At 36.2% G+C, this 23,648-nt stretch overlaps 1 long non-coding RNA gene across 1 annotated transcript; it reads right to left on the bottom strand.

Moving 5' to 3' along the window:
- Positions 1-19,540: 19,540 nt before the first annotated feature.
- LOC132642191 (uncharacterized) lies at positions 19,541-22,016 on the bottom strand. The gene is made up of 3 exons (XR_009583063.1): positions 21,607-22,016; positions 20,886-20,942; positions 19,541-19,950 (listed from the first exon to the last, which is right to left on the bottom strand). It is a non-coding gene; the product is annotated as an uncharacterized LOC132642191 (long non-coding RNA).
- Positions 22,017-23,648: the final 1,632 nt, after the last annotated feature.

Consider the following 23,648-nt stretch of genomic DNA (forward strand, 5'->3'; position numbering starts at 1 on the left):
ATTTGGGAGTTTGACTAAAAGTGCACCACTTATGCAAACATAATGTACTATTAGTGCTCCATGTGAAAGAATATGTATGATTTTGATCCAAACTCAAACATAATGTATCATTTTGGTCCTTTTCTCCAACCTGCAAACTAAAAAATATAAATCTGATCTAAATGTGGTACAAATGAAAAAATAGGTATGAACTCCATTTGCTGAGCACAAGATCATAACAGCAACTCAGTGCACATATGAAGAAAGTATCCAAGAGGACTATTCTACAGGTTAACATTCGGGTTTATGCCATTAGATGACATAGGACATTAAAAGAAACAAGATGACATAAAATATGGAGAACCTTGTAGCTGTTCGGAGGCTAATCAAGATAAGAAAATGGGATACATCTATGGTTATTGTATTGTAGTACGTCCTGTTTGTTTGCCCACCACCTCTCGAGCTACTGGTCTTGCCCAAACAAAACTTTAACTTAAAATCCACTTATAGCCTGTTTGGATTGGCTTATTTTAGGTGTTGTTAAGCCAAAATAGATTTTAATGTCTGGGTAAAATAAAAAAGTGTTTTTAATCATTTATTTTTATGTCAAAACAAAAAAAATAAACCAAAAGTCATAAGCTAGAATTCCTAACTTATAATATCCTAACGAGCTCTCAAATTCATGTCCAAACGATGCCTAAATAGCTGTCGGGGATAGGTGTGAAAATTTCTGTTACCCCCCACCACCACCACCCACCCCCAATCCACTCAAAGGTACTGAAGCAAATATATAACAAAAAGGAAAAATAACAAAAAAGATTTAAATTAAAACCTTTTCCTTACATCAACTTATCCTTCACTGCCTTTTCCACTTCCTTTTCCTTGTCACACAAGCACTACTCCAACTCAACAAAGTTACCGACGATCGTTTAATAAATTTCTTTATTAAACGATTGTCGGCAAGCATTTACCTTACTAATTTCTTTTATCTCATGCCAAAGTATCCTACTATCATTTTGTTTAGAAGTTTAAATGAAAATGAAAAAGCTTATTTAACCAATGGTAGGTTATCATTATGTTGGTAATAGTTTAATAAATTATAGTTGAAAGATGATAATAATTTATTTTTTTGGCGGTGAGGTGTGAAAATCTCGTTTTAGAGCCCGTTTGGATTGGCTTGTAAGTTGCCTATAAGCTATTTTCAGTTTTTTTTGAATGTTTGGTTGACCAGCTTAAAGTCGCTTTGTGCTTAAAATAAGCTCAAAAAAATAATTAGGCCCGTTTGACTTAGCTTATCTAAAGCAACTTATAAGTTGAAAACAGCTTATAAGCCAAAAAAAAATAAGTCATCCAAACAGGCTCTTATTTTAGGAAATTCAAGATCACTTTATTAGAGTTATATAATAATTGGCCAATTAGTAATACTCTCTGCTTGTCCATATTTGATACAATTGTCCAATAACATCAAACTCTAGACACAATATTAAGCTCATATTTAATTTTAATATTACAACCTCTTTCCTTTTTAAAATAAAAATAAAAATATACGAATTATGTCTAAATGCGAACTTCTATTAATACCCGAGTCAATTAGATAGACAATATAACATCCTTTAACCCAATAACTAAAAATAGACAATATTGGATACAAATAAAGTGAAGATATTCAGATATCACTCTCTAAATTCGCGTTGAATAGGCTTCTACGGAAGTAATATATATTTTTATCAAAAAGTTCTACTTAAAAATTGAACCTAAAACACCGTGTAAAAGTACTCCAACTGTATTGCAAACACACATCTTGATGGTAAAAATTTTAATAATTCACGCTATAGAAACATTTAACAATGAGACATGACATGTTTGAAATAGACGGACATTTAATAACAACATACCCAATGTAATCTTACAAGTGGAGTTTGGAGAGAGTAGAATGTATGCGGACTTTTTCTCTATCTTGACAGATAGAAAGGTTATTTTTGATAAAAGACGGACATTCAATCTTTACAAAATTAACAACAGCTATTATCAATAATGAGCTCCATGAAATAATATCACATAATAAAATTCAACAGGGAAAAGTAGAACAGCAGTAAAGGAGTTTTAAGTCATGATAAGATAATGTAAAATTTACTGACGCAATACGATTCATTTATAAGGTCATTATTGGTAACTTTTTACAACAAATTTTAATTAATAATTTAAACAAGATGATAATCAACTTATTATAACACTAGTTTCATGAAGCCCGTGCTAAGTCCGGGCCCAAACTCAAAATATAAACGCAGATATTTTAATTAAAAAAATATAATTTTTGTTACACTTTCTTACTGTATAATAATTAAAATTTCAAATAAAAATATTTCCAATATATAAAAGGAAAACTTTCATTTAACTCCTTTTAACATCTTTAAGTTTCATTTTGATGAAATTATTTACTTCAAATCAGATGCGGAGCCAGAATTTGAAATTGATGAGTTTCGAATCATAATTTTCTTAAGTTACTCAGTTATAAATTAATAATCTATACATACTCAGTGAACTTTTAAGACACATAAAAGTTTTTAACCAAAGCGCTACCGAATCCGACCAAACCCGTAGCCAACACTCTAACTCTACTCTGCTTCAAACTCATTTCGTGTTTATCTTGAACTCATTTAAGATTTAATAATGTATTTTATTTTCACCAATATTAGACAAATTTATGTTTTCATCTTCTAGAATCATCTAATACACCAAAAAAATTCATTAACTCCAAATTTATACTACAATATTTATAATCTTAGTTTCGAATTTTTACACAAATAAACCTAACGATCTTACAAGAATATTGGAGTAATAAATAATAATTAAAGTACATTAATAAAGTAAAAGATTTTAAAACTATACTTAAACATAATTTTAGGACAAATGTTTATAACCTCATATGAGCTCGCTAAAGAAGTAAAATACTTGAGGTTTAATAAAAGATATGGTAAGACATAATAAATGCTCCACAAAAAAAAAAAAAAAAAGACTCCAAAGTTGCCTAAATTTTACCAGAACATATAAAAATAAATAATATATTCCCAATGTCCCAAAATAATTGTCACGTTCTGTTTTTGGAAGGCAATTTGACTAATCTTCAGAGTTATATTGGATTAGATTAATTCAATATTTTAAAATTTAAATATTAAAAAATAATATGACTAATACTATGAATTGCAATACTTTTAACAATATAATGATTTTAAAAAAAAATTATTTAAAATTATGTAATTTAATTTTCAAATATAATAAATATTTTGAGACAAAAGAGTAATAACAATTTAAAAGAGATTCACAAAAAGTTACTTTGATATCAAAATGACCAATTATGCAAAAGTAAGAAAGCAACAACAACAACAACAGCCAAGTATGCCAACTTTATTACTCCTGTGGGTCCCTATGGGCTGGCTGTGAAGATGACAAAAATAATAAGTCCAATTACGTTGGCCCAAATGAGAAATGAATGAGGGCAATATGCATGGAAAAAAAAAAACAACACACGTGTAGTAGCCTGATAGGATCAAACCATACTGTGAGGACGACAAAACCTTATGGTTTGCGCTTATATATAGTTAAAATGTTAAATTACATCAATATTGTTAAAAAAAAAAATTACACTTTCTGTGTACATAAGTTACACATTTGACCCCTCAATAAAAAAATTATTTACAGTCGTTAGCCAATACACATATACTATATTATACTTATATACTCTTTCTATTCTACTCCATGTGTTATAGTTTAGATTTCGAGAATCAAACTTTCTAAAATCATTCGTGAATTCAGATAAAAGTTTTTTAATAAAATTTGCATATTTGAAACATACGAAGAAAATACAACTATATTAAAATAATTAACAATTCAATATGTTTAAAAAAATTAAAAAATTACAGTAAAAAAACTCAATTTGACTTTCGATTGAGATAGAAAAGTATATACATACTATTATATATCTATCTATTTTTTTATTTTATTTTTGGATAGAAGACTATTGAAGTTAATTTCTCCTTAAAAAGGGAGAAATGAATTTTTGGTCCTTTACAAACTCTTTTTAGTTTTATAACCTTTTTTAAAAAAATCTTCATTTTTTTCACATAAGAGATCTGAAAAAGAAAAAAAAAATCTGATAAAGATATTTTTTTCTATTCAAATTGTAAAAAGCCATGAGATCTTAAAAATCCGTCTCAATCCAATTACCTGACCGATTGAGCCGTACATGTGTCGAGTTGAAGTGTATAACCAAAAACCAAAAAATAATAAATTCTTCTAGAATTACGAAACTACCCCCAACATAAACCTCTTTCCTTTCGGTCTGTTCCTTTTTCCTCTTCACACACACAGAAAAAACTCTTTAACTCAACAAAAAGTCCTTTCGATCCATCGTCTCTCCACATTTACAATTCCTCTCACGTACATTGAATTCTCAATTCTCGAAGTTTACATAATTGAAAAACTAGGTAAAAAACGCTATAAATAATAATAATCAACAATTGAAAATATTTATAAGACATAAAATAATTACGAAGAAAATAATTTGTTCTCAAAGTCCAAACATCGCCATATAAATTGCAAAGGAGAAATATATACTCCGTCCGTCTCAAAATAAGTGTCACCTTTAGTGAAAAAAAATTGTCCCATAATAATTGTCACTTTAAAAATTCAAGACAAAAATTGACAATTGTATTTCCAACTATGCCTTTAGCATTGAAGAAGCAGTCCTCTTTAATATTTGTAACAACCTTGTACCTAACTTACACCCAAAAGCTAGCTATTAAGGCTATTTAAACCCACATAAGCACATTCCCACCAATGTGGGACATAACTAACCACCACACTCCGCAACCGTCGTCCTCAACGGTTGTGTGTTATTATTAGCCCCGGGCGTACACTGTCATACCGACGTCATCATCCAAAGGCACGACGGACACGAAGGGCGATGGGTGACTCTGATACCATTTTTAACAACCTTGGACCTAACTCATCCCCCAAAAGCTAATTATTAGGGTGAGAGAGCCCAAGACTATTTATGTAACACCGCGTACCTTCAGGCTAAGATTGACCCGCAAGATGAGGGTATAATGGAATAAATATGAGGTGTGTATAAAGGGTTTTGAAACTTAATCAAAAGTAAAGTCGGAAGCTACTCTATAGAGCCTGTTTTCAAGTGAATTTGCACAGGGTCTCACTTCAAGCGAGTATTCGGGAAAATCTATAAGGAATTTGGAAAACTTACTTCATGAAAGTTGTAGATATTTGAAATAACTTTCAACTGGTATATTATGGTGGTCAAACGGACATATGTACAAACAGTTATGTACGATTTACTAAACAATGTTTTGCCTTTCTGTGAAAACAAGCCGTAGAAATGCCAAAAATATCGAGCAAACTGTTATGGTTTCACGGTATGATTTACGGGCTGTAAAATAGGCCAAAAATGGGCGTAAAACGGGTCCAACAACTGCTTTAAAACTTGGCTTTTTCACTTCATTATTCACATCCCCAAGCCTTAGAACGACCATTCTCTCTTCACATCATCCTCCTACACCAGGGTAAGCCTCTTCTAAGTGATTTCAAGTGTTTCTAACATCAACACATGAATTCTAAGTGAAAATATATTGTTTCTAACCTAGGGTTTTCAAGAAAACCCATCTCAAGGTTCAAGATTCAAGCTTTTGGAATTCTTCTTCAAAGATTCAAACTTTTCTCAAGTTTTTAGAGCAATTAAGTTATGTAGGATTTCTATCCACATGTGGGAATATCATTGTTCTTCCCCACTCTATGTTCATCCATGAAAATACGAAGTTCACAAACCTAGGGTTTCTATTCTAATTCATGATGACCTAAGTTACATATACCATGACATATCATACTCATATTAATTAATTCGTTATTGTATTCTTGATATTCCATTTTGATTATTAGGAATCCGTCTGTAATCCATGAACACCCATGCTTTGTATTCCATGGGTTCTTAAATGCAAGATATGGACTAATATGCTTATTGTCATGAAAATCTACATGATTTTCATGTTTTCATACAAGTTATAAAAGTATACTTATATTCATGCTATATATATTATACTCACGAATCATATTTACAAGACATGTTCATGAATCATGTCTACAAGTCATACTTACAAGTTATGCTATACAAACCATGGGCTCAGATGCCACTTATGTCTATGTTCATGTTTTTGGGAATAATATAGGTTTACCGAGAAGACTCAGACAGCCTGAAACTACGTATGCCAACGTAGGGTCCGCCTAGATTAGGATGACACCTTCAGACAATGAATTGGATTCTTTCATGTCATGCTTATGTCTTATACCCTGGCAAGGTGTGGGGCTGCTCGGCTGATCGAGGCAGGTACCAGACTCCACGTACCCACGTGGTGATTCCATGTTGTAGGTTATACTACGACTTTCCCACAAGATATATATATATATATATATATATATATACTTAAAATGTTTTTACTCATGTTATAAATTTATTCATGTCATATGATGCTCATGTTCATTTTCAGTTTCAGTTTCATTTCAGTTCTATTATTTCATGTGCCATGTTTATTTCATTCAGTTGTTTGACATACCAGTACAATTCAAATATACCGATGTACCCTTTTATTGACCGGGGGAATACATTTCACGATGCAAGTATTGATTTACAGGACAGCGGATCTGCTCGTTAGGACATTGCTTGTATTAGCTTTTGGTGAGCCCCATCTCATTCGGGGTTTTGTCATTATTTATATTTCATGTTCATGTTAGTTATGTAGTCAAGGTATGCCGGGGGCCTTGTCCCGGCAAAATAATTTAGCAGTCAGACTCACATTTAGAGGTTTCATAGACTAGTTCAATTATGTCATGTTAGCTATGCAGTTGAGTTAGCCTTGTTGGCCACGTTACTATACTTTTAGACTATTTTTGCATTTATAATATAGTGATATTTTCAAACTTATGCTGATGAGGTCCCACGTTTTACTCAAATTATGGATGCTTAACTTATATTCAACATCAGTACATGTCTCATATTGATTCAGCACGTCATGTGATTCGCTCGATCACATGTAGCAAGGCACCGAGTGTCGTGTTACGTCCAGGTAATGGTTCGGGGCGTTGTCACACCCCATTTTAACCCGGGAGTTAAAGCAGGAGTACGACATATTGGAGATTCCTATTTTTTGTTATGTGTTTTAAGGAGTCGCCACCTAATTATTTTATGGTGAATTAGGACACCTAAAGTTTATTAAAGTTATGTTTAAAGTTAACTCTGTTCAAGGTCTGCGAAACTTAAGATTCTAGGTAAGGGTTCAATTAGTCTAAAGGGAAGGTATTAGGCACCCTTTAAGACCCATTAACAATGGTTAACCGACCGGACTTAAATTTAGTTAGGCTAAGTGTAAATGTAATGTTTAAATGTTTAAGAAAATCTCTTATAAATATTCCTAAAGTTATTTAAAGTAAAACTTATAGAAAATAATAGTTGCATAAAAAGTTTAGTTTTTTAAAAAAATAGACATGTAATGTTTATATTTGGAGGAAATGACTAAAATTCGAAAGAGTTATTTTAATAAAAGTTTTAAAGGTTGTTCTAGACAAATGTGTAATTTTAAATGTTGGAAGGAAACTAAAGTGAAAAGAGTCATTCGTTGAGTTAGTTTGCCCTTTTATTTCTTAGAATAAGCTAACGTTAGTATAAGAGTTATGATGTTTAAATTTCTGAAATAGTAAGCATAAATTATTATTCCCTTAGCCAAAAGATGTAATCATGCTATTTTGAAAATCAATTACTCAAATAGACGTTATAGGTACTTATAAATAGTTTTCTTATAAAAATAGAAGTGAATATAATTTGTGAAATTAAACCCATTACTAAACTAAAACCTTTAATGTTACTAAGGTCTACCTAAACTAACAAACGAACACTAAATGTTAGTCACATAATACACATAAAATGCATACAAACATAAAAGTAGCTAAATGGGTAACTTGGGCTCAGCCCGCTTTCTTGGGCTGCTGTGATCTGTTTGCTGTTGGACTTCGGCCCAACGAAATTGTTTAGCAAATTGTTGCGGATGGGCTGATGGGTTTCGGCCCAGCGAATTTAATATATTGTTGTGGATTCCATGTGGTAGCGGTGTCGTTGAGTCTCAAAGTGGGACTCTTCGGCTCCGGTATTCATGCAAAGAAAGCAAAGAGAATAAAGGTTAACCATAAGGAATTGTGCCTTTAACTTCGAATAAGAAAAGCAGAGATTACATAGTCACAAATTTTGCAGCAAAGAAATGACGCCTAAATTTCTGAGTAGAATACAAATGACTAAAACATGCTCTTATGTTTCATCCCTTAAACTCAACCAAGTAGCAGGAGATTTTTTTGAAAATATGCATTCAACTTCGCAATCCAAATGTAAGAAAGGTTAATTACCAAGTGTCTATCTCATCAATGCAAACACACAGAGAATAAAGGTTGATTATAGCATGACGAAGACATCCCCATTTAACGCAAACCGACATCTAGTGGATGATTTTGAAGCATAGCTAAGCAAACTATTTCCCAAATCACACAAACATCATACAATGTATGGCTACCCTCATCCTTTATCCCTTTAGAGTCATTGGTTAAGCAAAAGGAGGAAACTCGAATTGAATGTCTATGCTGTGTTAACATTATGCACTTGTGAATTAACAGGAAGAATGGGTCATTAAAAATATGGAACCAAGAAGATAGATCCATTGTTTGTAACACCCTTTTAGTTTAGCCTATGTTTAGTTCAGAGGTTTAGAAGGAGACAAATTTGCACAGGGAACATCCCATTTCAAAAAAAAACAGAAGGATACCATACATATGTTCAACACTTACACATTAGCATGGTCTTGTAAGTGATCAAAGTAAACTGGAATACAGGAAAATATTATGTCAAAGTTCAAATTCATTCTCATGTATCAAGTATAGATGACATAAACACCTCAAGAGGAAAGGGAACGAGGGGGACCATGGTGCAAATAACCATTTCTCATCAACACTTAAGCTTACATTGACACTTTCAGCATTCAGACTTATATCAATCATTTAACGAGCTGCTCAAAATTGGAACTATGTTATACCAACAGCTGTACCGAATTAATGCACAAGCGACAATTTTGTTTTTCCTAATAAGCTATTTCAATACTCTAGTCTGTTCTAATTCAAACAGCCCAGCAAATAAGTATTGAGACTCACTGATCATATAAATTAGCATGGAGATCAATGCAGAATCCAAACAGAGGTGGATCTGGTCGAAGTTAACTGAAACTACAGCAGTTCAAAAGGGGCAGGGGACAATAATTCACAAAACATTTACCAAGTAGGCAATCCATTAACAACTTAGTGATTTTAATTTAGTCAGGGACTGCCCATAGTTAGTGTATTATTAACTCCCGAACAAACAGTAAAAATATTTCAACGGACGCAGCAGTCCTTCGGTTCATTTAAGAGCCAGAATAACGTCGGATAACCTCTTCATGCGTAAAGCCAAAACTGTACTGTTGATATACTTCGTATATACAAGGATTCACGCATTCATTGACTACTTTAAACAGGATGCAAAAATAATTTTTGAGAGGGACAGATAGCTTATCACATAATTTTAAACTGTAAGGCTAAGTAAGGAGAATCTTTAGTGTTTTATTTTTCATTCAGAGGCGTACAACACCAGTTTTTTTTTAGCTTGAGAAATTTTGTTGGAAACAAATACCCAAGTTCATGACATCTATTTATATGACCTGCCACCTTTACACCTTTGTATTTCATCACAGTTTAAGCGGATAACGAAACCAGCAGGGAAACAAACACGATATCATCCGAATTTACATCTCTTACGCAACTGAACAGAATCATACATTTGCATATAAGTCCCATTTTTCTAAAATATAAAGTAGGAACAAACTAATCCCTTAGCCTAACTAACAGCCGAACTGAACAAGTACGCTAACAACAAAACTGGCAAATGATGAAACAGAACAGGACCAAACAACATTCAACAACCGATATCGATACGTTGTATGATCATTTTATCGTATTAAAATCTAAGCAGTTTACGTTCGTCACAGGGCATTTTATTTGAAAATAGAGTAACAGAGAGACAGTGCTGGCCTATTCCAATCATATATGTGATATACCTAAGATGCACACAGTGGTGTGTATATCATATGTATATCGAATGCATACCTTTTCTTATCTTGATAACCCACTGTATATCCTATTTATATGCGGTTTCAAATATGTCTTATGTCTTGTAAATTCATTCTCAAACCACAATAGACATCTTTCAAATTCGACTGATGATTAATATCCTATCCTAACAGCTCCCAAACATCAAAAAAAAAAAAATGACGACAAAGAAACTACATAACATAAGAATAGCAGAACCAGCTAAAAATTTAACTAAAGCAGAAACTAAATACTCGAAGTAATAAATGTATCGAAGTTTACCTGTTTTGTGCGCAATGAACTGGGGCGTCGAGGCCTCGAATATACTCTCTCGTATGAGCCGATTCAAAACTCGACTCGAAATTAAGATGATTCTGTTGTGGTTAAAGTTCTTTGTCGAACAGCGAGGGAAATTAATCGAATGGTGAGACCTTAACCTCTCGTCACAAATCTCGGATTTTAACAAAAGTATTTTTTCGATTTGAAGGGTTTAAGACCAGATTAAAAGCAAGGAATTTGTAACGAAATATTCATGTATATCCAATCATCCTCAAATTAGTGTTCAATCCCTCTTGCAGTTGAATTTCACGAAATATTCTAAAAAAAATTGATGAAGACTGATTTTTCTGGGGAAAATTTGAGGCGATAAAACTTGTGTTTTTGTAAGGAAATTTTGTAGATTCCAGATCTTTTTTATCTCCCTTTTTTTTTCGGTCTCCAGTCCCCCCTCCTCTTAATTGTGATTAGGGTTTTTTAAAGGGAATAGAAAGAGGAGCGACGGTGAGTGGAGTGGGGTCGCGGTGTAGGGTAGGCGGCGGTGTTGGAGAGGAGCGTGTGTCGGCTGTGGGGTAGGGGAGCGTGTGTAGGGTAGAGAGAGGAGTGGGGTAGGGGAGCGTAGTGTAGGGTGAGGCGGCGAGTGGAAGGGAGCGGAGTGAGATGGGAGAGGAGAGTGGGAGGCGGAAAGAAGGAGAGGGAAAAGAAGGAGAAAGGGAAAGGGAAAGAGAAAGGAGAAGGCGGAAAGAAGAAAAGGAAAAAGAAGGGGGAATGGAATTAGGTTTTTGTGGTTTAGAAGAAAGGTGGGTTGGACCGGGTCGAGTGAATGGGCTGGTCCGTTTGGGCCGGCCTATTAATTTAAATATGGGCTGATATAAATGTGGGTTGGGTATTAAAATGTGGGTTGTTTATTTGGGTAGGAAAATAATATTGTATTTGTATTTTAAGCCATTAATTGGCTGAAAATTGTTGACCGTTCCTCCGCTATTTAAATATTTTGGGATTCTAATTTAATAACTGGTATAATATATATTATGTAAAGACAATAAATAATTAATATGTAGAAGAATAAAGATTTTGCAAAATGTGGTCTTGTAATAAATTTAACGAGTCCAAACCCGAAAAAAACGAAACGATGACTAACCGTTTAAAATTTGTGATAGAGTAATACTTATAATGTTAAAAAATAAAAGTAGCGAAAATAATAGTTGTGAAAATAAAGTATTTAGCTCGTCAGTAAATTTAGAAACCCGGATAAATTAAATAGGAGAGGGACAAAATTGGGTGTCAACAGATGCCCCTCTTCGACCGGAGATGATGTAAGAATCTTCGGGCGAAGAAGTTGACGTAGTAGCCAATTTTGTTTGGACCAACGAGTATGAGTTTGTAAGAAAGTATGATTTAGGAAAATTAATGGAAAATATTATGAGGGCCGAAGGAATTATGGAAAATTATGGCCGAATCTCAGTTTCGAGTCGCCTACATATCTCGGGTTGCACGAGAATCAGGCCATGTGTAGTTCGAAAGTTTTTGTGGATTCACAATCTAGCGGGGGGTTGTAGACAGGTGACGAGAACGTTTAAGAATGGAACACATGCTTATAGCCTCCTAATTATAAATGTGGCGCGCAACACACCTTTAAGTAGGACTCTACTAGGCACGATGTAAATTCTTCAAAGATGCCCCAATGTTGAGTTATGGAGACACTGGGGTGTAGAAAGGAATATGAGATTGTGAAAAGAGTAGATTTAGTAGAGTTTTAGCGGAGGATGTGAAAGAGAATTTTAACCTACGTATCACGTGTTTGTGGACATAGGCGGAATTGAGTTCGAGAGTAGATTCGTGACCTTTGCTTGTGAGTTTGGTATTCCTCTTTAGCAAATTTGCCCCAGTTCACTGCGTAAGATAAAGTTCCACGTTGTGTTGTGTCCCTGCAGGTTGTATTTTCTGCCAAAACTGAAATTCATGTCAAAATTAGTAATAATGTTAAAAGATGTAAAACTATAAAGAGTGTAAATTATAGTAAATATGATTGGTGGAATGAAAAATGAAGCCGTGTGGCCAATGTTCTCTCTGGTTGTCTCCAGGGATTTGAATGAATGCGTGATGCGTATGCTGAGGATGTGATAATATCTCTAGTTGCATTTGAAGATGATAGTGATAAGGTCTCCGGCTGTCTTCCGGGACTCGATGATAACTGATATCTGCGAATTTTAAGATAAATTCATTAAAGTGGTAAAGTAGATGATGAAATAAAGGAATGAAGTAAGGAGTAAAATAAGTGTATAGCCGTTTGGCTTTATGCAGGTGAGGCCGTGTAGCCATGCGATGTCTCCGGTTGTCTTCGGGGACTTGATGATATGTCTCCGGTTGTCTTCGGGGACTTGATGCTATGTCTCCGGTTGTTTTCGGGGACTTGATGATATGTCTCCGGTTGTTTTCGGGGACTTGATGCTACGTCTCCGGTTGTTTTCGGGGACTTGATGCTATGTCTCCGGTTGTCTTCGGGGACTTGATGCTACGTCTCCGGTTGTTTTCGGGGACTTGATGCTACGTCTCCGGTTGTCTTCGGGGACTTGATGCTACGTCTCCGGTTGTCTTCGGGGACTTGATGCTACGTCTCCGGTTGTCTTCGGGGACTTGATGCTACGTCTCCGGTTGTTTTCGGGGACTTGATGCCATGTCTCCGGTTGTTTTCGGGGACTTGATGTTGTGTCTCCGGTTGTTTTCAGGGACTTGATGTTGTGTCTCCGGTTGTTTTCGGGGACTTGATGCTGTCTGCGAAATTTAAGGTAAAATTGTGGAAGTAGGAAAAGTAGATGATGAAATAAAGAAATGAAGTAAGGAGCAAAATAAGTGTATAGCCGTTTGGCTTATGCAGGTGAGGCCGTGTAGCCATGCGATGTCTCCGGTTGTCTTCGGGGACTCGATGATATGTCTCCGGTTGTCTTCGGAGGCTTAATGATAATTTCTGTAAGGTTCAATGTAAAATCGTTAGCATTGGTAAAGTGAATGATAAGGTAGAGAGTAGTGTCATAGTGTAGCCGTCTGGCTTATGCATATGAGACTGTATAGTCGAATGATGCCCCCGGTTGTCTTCAGAGACTCGACGTCAATCCTGTAAATTCAAGATAAATATGTGAATTCTTATTTTAGGGTAGAATGACCCAATATGTCCTATTTTAGGGTGGACGGACCCAAGTATCCTATTTTAGGGTGGAAGAACCCGATATCCTATTTTAGGGTGGAAGGACCCAATATGTCCTATTTTAGGGTGGACGAACCCAAGTATGTCTCCGGTTGTTTTCGAGGACATGATGCATATGCCGTGTGAGGCATTTAAAGAAATGATATCCTATTAAAGGCGGATGAGCCTAAAATGTCCTATTTTAGGGTGGACGAACCCAAACATGTCTCCGGTTGTTTTCGAGGACATGATGCATATGCCGTGTGAGGCATTTAAAGCAATGATATCCTATTAAAGGCGGACGAGCCTAAAGTGTCCTATTAAAGGCGGACAATCCTAAAGTGTCCTATTAAAGGCGGACGAGCTTAAAGTGTCCTATTAAAGGCGGACGAGCCTAAAGTGTCCTATTAAAGGCGGACAATCCTAGAGTGTCCTATTAAAGGCGGACGAGCCTAAATTGTCCTATTAAAGGCGGACGAGCCTAAAGTGTCCTATTAAAGGCGGACAATCCTAGAGTGTCCTATTAAAGGCGGACGAGCCTAAATGCTGTGCGTTTGCGAACAATGATGTTGTCCCTTTGTCGGGCATTTGAAAGTAATAATGCAATGCGATGCGGTGCCTTTGCAGTGCGGGCATTTGAAAGCAGTAGTGCATATGCAGTGCGATGCTTTTGAAGAAATGATGTCCTATTAAAGGCGGACGAGCCTAAAATGTATAGTTATCCTCGGGGTGTGATATTGATGCCTCCAGCGGTCTTGGGAGATGCCTTCAGCTGTCTTTGGAAACTTAACAATGATTCCTGCAAAGTTCAGAGTAAAATGGTTAAAGCTGGTAAAGTATATGATAAAATAATTGATAAAGTATGGAGTAAAGTGGTGGAATAGCCGTCTGGCTCATGATGTTGATGGTATCGTGACAGGCCAAATTTAGGACACGTAATCCTGATTTAATTCGCCTTCAAATCTCGTCAACCTAAAAAACAGGTGTATAAAGTTATAAAATTATTTTGATAAAAAATAAATTAAAAGATAAGGTTGGAAGTAAAGCCGTATGGCTTTTGAGGCGAGGCCACAATGGCCCTGATTGATAGACTTGACTGTTGATCCCGCGATTTTAAGTTCCTGCACTCAAAGAAAAATTCTTAGTTTGGGAGGGGGAAGTTGATTCGTGTTGACTCGAAGCTTGACGTTGTTGGCGCTCCGTTCGTCTTGTTTGTTTGTATCTTGTGATCTCCGTTCAAGCCTCGGTAGATGAACAGTAGTGAAATAATTGAAAGAAAATATTTCATTTGAAAGGTAGGTATGTAAGTATATGTATAAGGAAATGTAACTATACGTATATAAGTTGTGAAATATGTATATGTAAATGTATGTGTGTAAGGAAAGATATATATGTAAATGTATATATATGTAAGTTGTAAAATATTCTGCCAACTTCGGATTGTGACACTTCTAAAGTAATTGGTCTATAATACTTCCTGTCTGATAGCCTAAATATTGTCGATGTCCAACCGTTCTTTCGTCTATATCTTTTTAAAATATGCCCCAGTTTTGGGTTCAAAAGGGTATGCTAAACTTATGACGTGGTGTGACCGAACCTTATAAAGGTTGCCTACGTATCCTTCCAGGGAATTAGGTCAGACCATAGTTCGTAATATAAATGGTAAAAGATTGGTTAATTTTTTTCTAGGTGTGACGGACCTATATGTTGATAGTCTATGAATCCCGAACCCTATGTGGGCTGCCTACGTATCCCACCACGGGAATCAGGTCGGAACGTAGTTCGTAAGGTTCATAAAATATGGTTTGAGAATTTAATAAAGGGACCAAACCCGATGTGGATTGCCTACGTATCTCACCAAGGGAATCAGGTCAGCGTAGTTCTGTTGTGTAAATGGTAAAAGGTTTGTTGGTTTTCTATCTACATATGACTAACCCGTATGTTGAAAGTCTACGAATCCCGCCAAAGGAATCAAGTCATGTGTAATTCTCCTTACATAAGGATTTATGTTATAATGCAACCGAACCCTATGTGGGCTGCCTACGTATCCCGCCACGGGAATCAGGTCAGCGTAGTTCGTACCGATTGTTAAAGGAAAGGTTGCAAACTAGGCTGTCTAACCTAATGTCGTCCTTTGATTTCTTCTTGAATTGCTAGCTTTCAGGCTTATGTCATCATTTATCGGCTATTTCAATTTCTTCCGAGTGTAATCTTGTCTTGTCCTCAAGTTTTTTTTTTGTTACTCTCTCAGGATGTATGTTGTCTTCATCTCATGTCATAATCCTAGAGTTGGCAGATTTGATAAATAAAGTACAAATAGCAATAGATGATTAAGGAAAATCAGAAATGCATTTATAGATTTTGCAATTAAGTTTCAAAAGATGAGGCAAAGCAACAAAAGTCTTGAGCATGATTCAAACCTCAATTTTAAAATCGTGTTATTTCAAAAGTTTTCTATATGTTCAAACTACCAAGACTCCTGGAGTAAGAATCCAATTCTTCAAAGTCTCTCCTGGTTTGGCATCCCGGATGGTCAGTGTCTTGGTGTCGACACGAATCAACTCTTTTTTGGGGATATAAGAACATAAAAATGCAAAATGATGTCAGTCCCATAACATAGAGTCAAGTAGGTAAAGTCATGATCACATAGAGTCAAGTAAGTCATGTAGCAAATAATTTGTCAAATAAAGTCAAACAAATGTAAACGATTATATCAAAAAAAAAATAACGCACCCTAATATGCATGTGACCTCTTTGTGCCAGAGGTAGGCCTAACGTTTGTTTGAAGGGTAAAGTGTGCCATAATACGTCATCCCATTGCTTTGATTGATTAAACAAATTCTATTTCCCCAAAATAAAGTACAAAAGTAGTGTAATATTTATTACATGTCAAATGAGTACAACATAAAGTGTTTCCTAATCTAAGTAAAGTAAATACAATTTCCTATGTCTAAATTTAAGCTCTGTTTTGTGATGTCATTGATCTTCGTCATTCATTGTACTCCAATGTAAATCCATACCTGTCATAGAAACGTTAGTCATTCCCTCCCTCCTAAAGTTTAATTAATTAGAGCAAATAGTCAATATTTAGGCACAGTTATCCTTCAAACGTGCATATAAAGTATGATTATTGTCGCTTGGGGTCGTGAACCCGCTTGGACGTTTGGGTAAAGTCATCTAATGGATTTAATGCACCAAGGATATTAAACCTCCTAGGTCATGAAATGTATGCTCTTAATAAAGGGTGTTGGTTTAGCTCTATCTTAGGCTGACTAAGAGTTGGCTTCCTATGACACAAGGTTCTCCCAAGCGGACAACTTGGGAGTGGAAAGTCCGTGGCCATCGACTGCACCGCTGATCGACTAAATCCACAAGATCAATCCAACTAAAGGGGTAATTTAGTAGTGAACGGGCGCGAACCGCGAAGCCGTTTTAAGTGTGTGAATATGTGTGAGTTTTCCAGAAGTGGAGGAAATATGAACGGAATGACAGTTTATCAAAGCAGTAACACATAAACAGTTTATATCAAACAAACAGTTTATATCAAGCAAACAATTAATAGCATGTAAAAACAGTTAACAAACAAATAAAGTAATCAAAATAAGCACACAAAACCTATTTAACCTAAGTCCGTTATGGTTAGAACCTAAGTAACATCCCCAGCGGAGTCGCCAAGCTGTCACACCCCATTTTAACCCGGGAGTTAAAGCAGGAGTACGACATATTGGAGATTCCTATTTTTTGTTATGTGTTTTAAGGAGTCGCCACCTAATTATTTTATGGTGAATTAGGACACCTAAAGTTTATTAAAGTTATGTTTAAAGTTAACTCTGTTCAAGGTCTGCGAAACTTAAGATTCTAGGTAAGGGTTCAATTAGTCTAAAGGGAAGGTATTAGGCACCCTTTAAGACCCATTAACAATGGTTAACCGACCGGACTTAAATTTAGTTAGGCTAAGTGTAAATGTAATGTTTAAATGTTTAAGAAAATCTCTTATAAATATTCCTAAAGTTATTTAAAGTAAAACTTATAGAAAATAATAGTTGCATAAAAAGTTTAGTTTTTAAAAAAAATAGACATGTAATGTTTATATTTGGAGGAAATGACTAAAATTCGAAAGAGTTATTTTAATAAAAGTTTTAAAGGTTGTTCTAGACAAATGTGTAATTTTAAATGTTGGAAGGAAACTAAAGTGAAAAGAGTCATTCGTTGAGTTAGTTTGCCCTTTTATTTCTTAGAATAAGCTAACGTTAGTATAAGAGTTATGATGTTTAAATTTCTGAAATAGTAAGCATAAATTATTATTCCCTTAGCCAAAAGATGTAATCATGCTATTTTGAAAATCAATTACTCAAATAGACGTTATAGGTACTTATAAATAGTTTTCTTATAAAAATAGAAGTGAATATAATTTGTGAAATTAAACCCATTACTAAACTAAAACCTTTAATGTTACTAAGGTCTACCTAAACTAACAAACGAACACTAAATGTTAGTCACATAATACACATAAAATGCATACAAACATAAAAGTAGCTAAATGGGTAACTTGGGCTCAGCCCGCTTTCTTGGGCTGCTGTGATCTGTTTGCTGTTGGACTTCGGCCCAACGAAATTGTTTAGCAAATTGTTGCGGATGGGCTGATGGGTTTCGGCCCAGCGAATTTAATATATTGTTGTGGATTCCATGTGGTAGCGGTGTCGTTGAGTCTCAAAGTGGGACTCTTCGGCTCCGGTATTCATGCAAAGAAAGCAAAGAGAATAAAGGTTAACCATAAGGAATTGTGCCTTTAACTTCGAATAAGAAAAGCAGAGATTACATAGTCACAAATTTTGCAGCAAAGAAATGACGCCTAAATTTCTGAGTAGAATACAAATGACTAAAACATGCTCTTATGTTTCATCCCTTAAACTCAACCAAGTAGCAGGAGATTTTTTTGAAAATATGCATTCAACTTCGCAATCCAAATGTAAGAAAGGTTAATTACCAAGTGTCTATCTCATCAATGCAAACACACAGAGAATAAAGGTTGATTATAGCATGACGAAGACATCCCCATTTAACGCAAACCGACATCTAGTGGATGATTTTGAAGCATAGCTAAGCAAACTATTTCCCAAATCACACAAACATCATACAATGTATGGCTACCCTCATCCTTTATCCCTTTAGAGTCATTGGTTAAGCAAAAGGAGGAAACTCGAATTGAATGTCTATGCTGTGTTAACATTATGCACTTGTGAATTAACAGGAAGAATGGGTCATTAAAAATATGGAACCAAGAAGATAGATCCATTGTTTGTAACACCCTTTTAGTTTAGCCTATGTTTAGTTCAGAGGTTTAGAAGGAGACAAATTTGCACAGGGAACATCCCATTTCAAAAAAAAACAGAAGGATACCATACATATGTTCAACACTTACACATTAGCATGGTCTTGTAAGTGATCAAAGTAAACTGGAATACAGGAAAATATTATGTCAAAGTTCAAATTCATTCTCATGTATCAAGTATAGATGACATAAACACCTCAAGAGGAAAGGGAACGAGGGGGACCATGGTGCAAATAACCATTTCTCATCAACACTTAAGCTTACATTGACACTTTCAGCATTCAGACTTATATCAATCATTTAACGAGCTGCTCAAAATTGGAACTATGTTATACCAACAGCTGTACCGAATTAATGCACAAGCGACAATTTTGTTTTTCCTAATAATGTCACGACCCAACCCCGTGGGCCGTGACTAGTGCCCGAATTGGGCTCCCGAATACAATCGCAAATCCGAGTGGCAAACAGATAACTTATACCGACACAAATATCAAACACTACCTCAGATTATATCAAACCCATCCAGGTATATAACAGAAGCCGACAAGGCGGTGTTTCAAATTTATAAGATTTTCAAAGAAAATTTCGGCAGAGTTTCCTTTGTTTTTCGGACTATCCAAAATAACCCTGTACACAGCAAATACCAACAAAGGCCACACAGGGCCAACAAAACAACATATACATGTGCGAGCCGACAAGGCTGCCATAACGAAAGCGATCATATGGACACAACTGTACAGAAGTAGGCACACACACCCACAAATAAGTCTACAGACCTCTAAACAGACCAAACGAATCATATGGCGGGACAGGGCCCCGCCGTACCCCGGAACAAATGTATACATGCATAGTGAACAAAAGTATATACCAAAAGTGTATGCTCTGAAATGAGAAGAGCACTCCAAACAGCTGAAGGGGATATCCTAAACTGGGGGATCACCGAACTGTGCGTCTGTACCTGCGGGCATGAAACGCAGCTCCCCGAAGAAAGGGGGTCAGTACGAAATATGTACTGAGTATGCAAAGCAGAAAATACAGAAACAAATCTGAGGCATAAACGAAATAGTAGTACAGAACATAAGTATAAATCCAACATATCAAAATTTGTTTACTTTCAAAAATATGTAAGTCATGCGTAGGGTACAGAAGAATATGGTCGCCCGCCCGTCGATGGCGCCATAACACAGCATAACACCAGAATGTTTCAAATCTCCGTATCCCCGTCACATATCACAACACAGCATAACGCCATACACAGCATAACACCAAATATAAGCGGAACCCGACCCTCTTTTGCGAGTAGCTCGGTGAACCATAAACACAGCATAACTCCGGAGTATATCAATATGCGCACGATAACAGAACCGGCCCGGGAACCGGCGAAAGATATAACAAAACGCACGAGCAGAGTCATGAGTAACCATATGCATAAAATCATTATCATAGACTCAAATATAAGTAAATGACCAAACTTGAAATTCGAAATGATAATCATACCAAATTCTTTCAAAAGTCGTCCGAATTACATAAAGGAAAGTCGCGGGACCCACGGACGGGTATTGACCCGAATCGGGCCCGCCTATGGAAAATATACTCATTATATGCCATATAAACTTCTACAAAAATATTGAAGCAATCCGAGCCTTTCGGTGAAAGATATGGCGTTCACAAATTACGAAATTCTTTAAAGTGAAACTTTTTTTATGCAAAGTTCGGAAAGCGATTATTTTAAAGACATAATGGTTCATATTTCATCAAATCATACATAAGAGTGCCAAGGAATATTTATAAGGCTCATAACATGCTCGGATTTCGGATTAGAATTTCCTTAAGGCTCTAGTCTAGCCTATGTGAAACTAAGGCATGCCAAGAAAAGAAGGTTGCTTTACATACCTTACGTCGTTCAAGAGCTCAGTCCAGCCAAGAACTTCCACAATTAATATGATAAACCTATAATCGTAAGAGTACACACGTGACTTAAGAAGGCTTTCACATACCATATATATTAATTGATGACTTAATTCAAAAACGGAACGGGCAGCATCTCCTCTATATCATTAGCATCTCCCAATTTGGTATATCAGCCCAACAACAAATAAATCCCAAAAACACAACATGCATGTCCATAACGATTTCGTGATACTCTATAACGAGCGACAAGTTCGAATTACAATCCGTATACTCCATGGCACCTTTTCGTATGTTTTCTTCTTAACCTTAAAAATATTCTCAATATGATAAGGACATCCTTTATCACAAATCTCGGCTTTATATCATATATTTACAACAAGAAAAATAGCCCACAACTCCAACTATATCAATTGACAATTCTATTCGTAAGTTCGCGTTTATTCCATCAATTCCTATATCGATACTTGTATACACTTCTTTATTTTTGTATATACATTGTATAACAACAAGCAGGATAACAATAACTACAACACGTTTCACGATATTCCAGCTCACTAAATAATTTATAATAACCACCAAACAGTCCGTATGATAACAATAACCATTTATCCGATTTCCCGCAATTAATTTCCGTAGTTCCCATCTCAAATTTTTGCTATAACGGGGATGAATTTAAATATGCTTAGGAGAGAATAATTCTTACCTTATATTCCAAGAAATGATCTTTTTCCACCTTACTTCACTTGAAGAAAACCGGATTTAACAACACGACAAAGCGAAACAACGAGGTTGAAGCAGTGAGCAAAACCCGAATATTGTTCTTGAAATGCAATATATTTTTCTTCCTTAAAAAGGAAATCATGTTGCTGCTACTAACATTCACGTTGCTGCTTCCATAATATTGTAGGAAACAATGTTTTTCTTCCTTCAATTGAACCCCAAAGACCAAAGACGTATGCTTGCAATTCTCCTACGTGAAAAAGACTTGATGGTCTATTTGCTTAATTAATATTGCAAGAACCGAATTCACAGTTCCATTAGTACTGCGTTCTGCCCATACTTATATTAGGGAAAAGTTCGGCTAAAATGTTCCCCAAGGGTTCTACATCTAATAGACCATGGGTCCCGCCACTTTTATAAAATGTTAAATTTATTTGACTATTCCATATGTGTCACTAATAGGAATGTATTAGTCACTTGATCATCTTTGTGCTGAGTACACACGTGGGCACACTATCTTTAATACTTATCCACTATTTAATGTATATTATCCTCCCACTAAACATCTAATGATTAACCAATTAGCCACATAATTAATTTTTTTTTTTGATCCAATTCACTTAAATAGCAATCATTTTTAATACACTTCATATACTCATCATCATAAATCATGAAATATGCTACTACTCCGTAGCCTCTTTTAGCACACATAAAATATTATTTCCAATCACCGTCACCACAATTGTTAAATGCTAAATTATTTCGGAATTTCATTCTTTATATACACCGAGTTCTTGATTTTCATGCTTGAATATGACCAAATCCTTCGGGTTCGGGTAAATTTGCTCATGCTGGACGTTTTAATTTCCTAGTCCAAAAATACGGATATTATAGCTTGGACCGTATTCCATTCAGATAAATTTCGAACCTCAGCAAAAACTTATTTTCTTCAATTGTTTAACTTCTAATCCCTTACGACACATTTGTATCATCACCCTAACCACTTATAAGCTTGGGGGATAACCTCGTTTCCGTTACTAATGTCATTTAACTTACACACTTTCCAACGCATGAAAACACGGGATGTAACATCCTCCCCCCCTTTAGAACATTCGTCCTCGAATGTTAGATTAGCCTTATAGGGTCTCACAAACAATTCGGGGGAGTTTCCTTTTGAGTAGCATATATCAATTTCTTACTAATCAATGTAACGAATTTAGAAATTCAAATCACCTGTAAACACACCTGGTGGCGCCTCCTGGTCCTGTCGGCTGGCCAACGCATATATGCGGTTCGAAGGACCGCTAGAACCTGAAATACCGCCACGGCCTCGACCGCGACCCGCCGGTGCTGGCATACCCCGCCCTGCAGGGCGCACAACTGAGGGAGTAGAAGATGAACCCGCAGCTGATCCCGCCGGCTGAACTGTACTACTAGAACCACTCGCCATCGGACAATCACGCATCATATGGCCCTGACGGCCGCAAGAAAAACAGGCTCCTGTAGCTCGATAACACTCCCCTGGGTGCGATTTCCCGCAATAAGAACAACGGGGCCTGGGTGGTCTGGACTGGCTGGGACCTCTGAATCTCTGGGAACCTGATGCTCTGGAACCCTGTCCTGCTTCTGAGTATCTGACACTGTCAAATCCTTCCCCGATAGACTGCGGGAGTGCACTCTGCGCCGGCTGAGAAGACTGTCTAACATATTGTTGAGGCTGCCCGCCTTGAGGCTCCCCAGAATACCCAGCTGACCTGGCCCGCTTGGGCGGTCTCCTATCACGATCTCTGCCCGACTGATCCTCTCTGTGCCGGTCCTCCATACTCTGAGCATAGGCCTGTAGCCGGGCGATGTCCATATCAGTCTGTAATGACACCGCCATACAACCGTCGACCAAATAACGATCCAACCCCATAACATATCTGTGCATCCGATCGGACATATCTGCAACTACGGCAGGTGCATACCGGGCCAGGGAATCAAACTCCAGATTATACTCACGAACGCTCCGACCCCTCTGCTGCA

Source organism: Lycium barbarum, chromosome 5 (assembly GCF_019175385.1).
Source record: "Lycium barbarum isolate Lr01 chromosome 5, ASM1917538v2, whole genome shotgun sequence".
NCBI lineage: Eukaryota > Viridiplantae > Streptophyta > Magnoliopsida > Solanales > Solanaceae > Lycium > Lycium barbarum.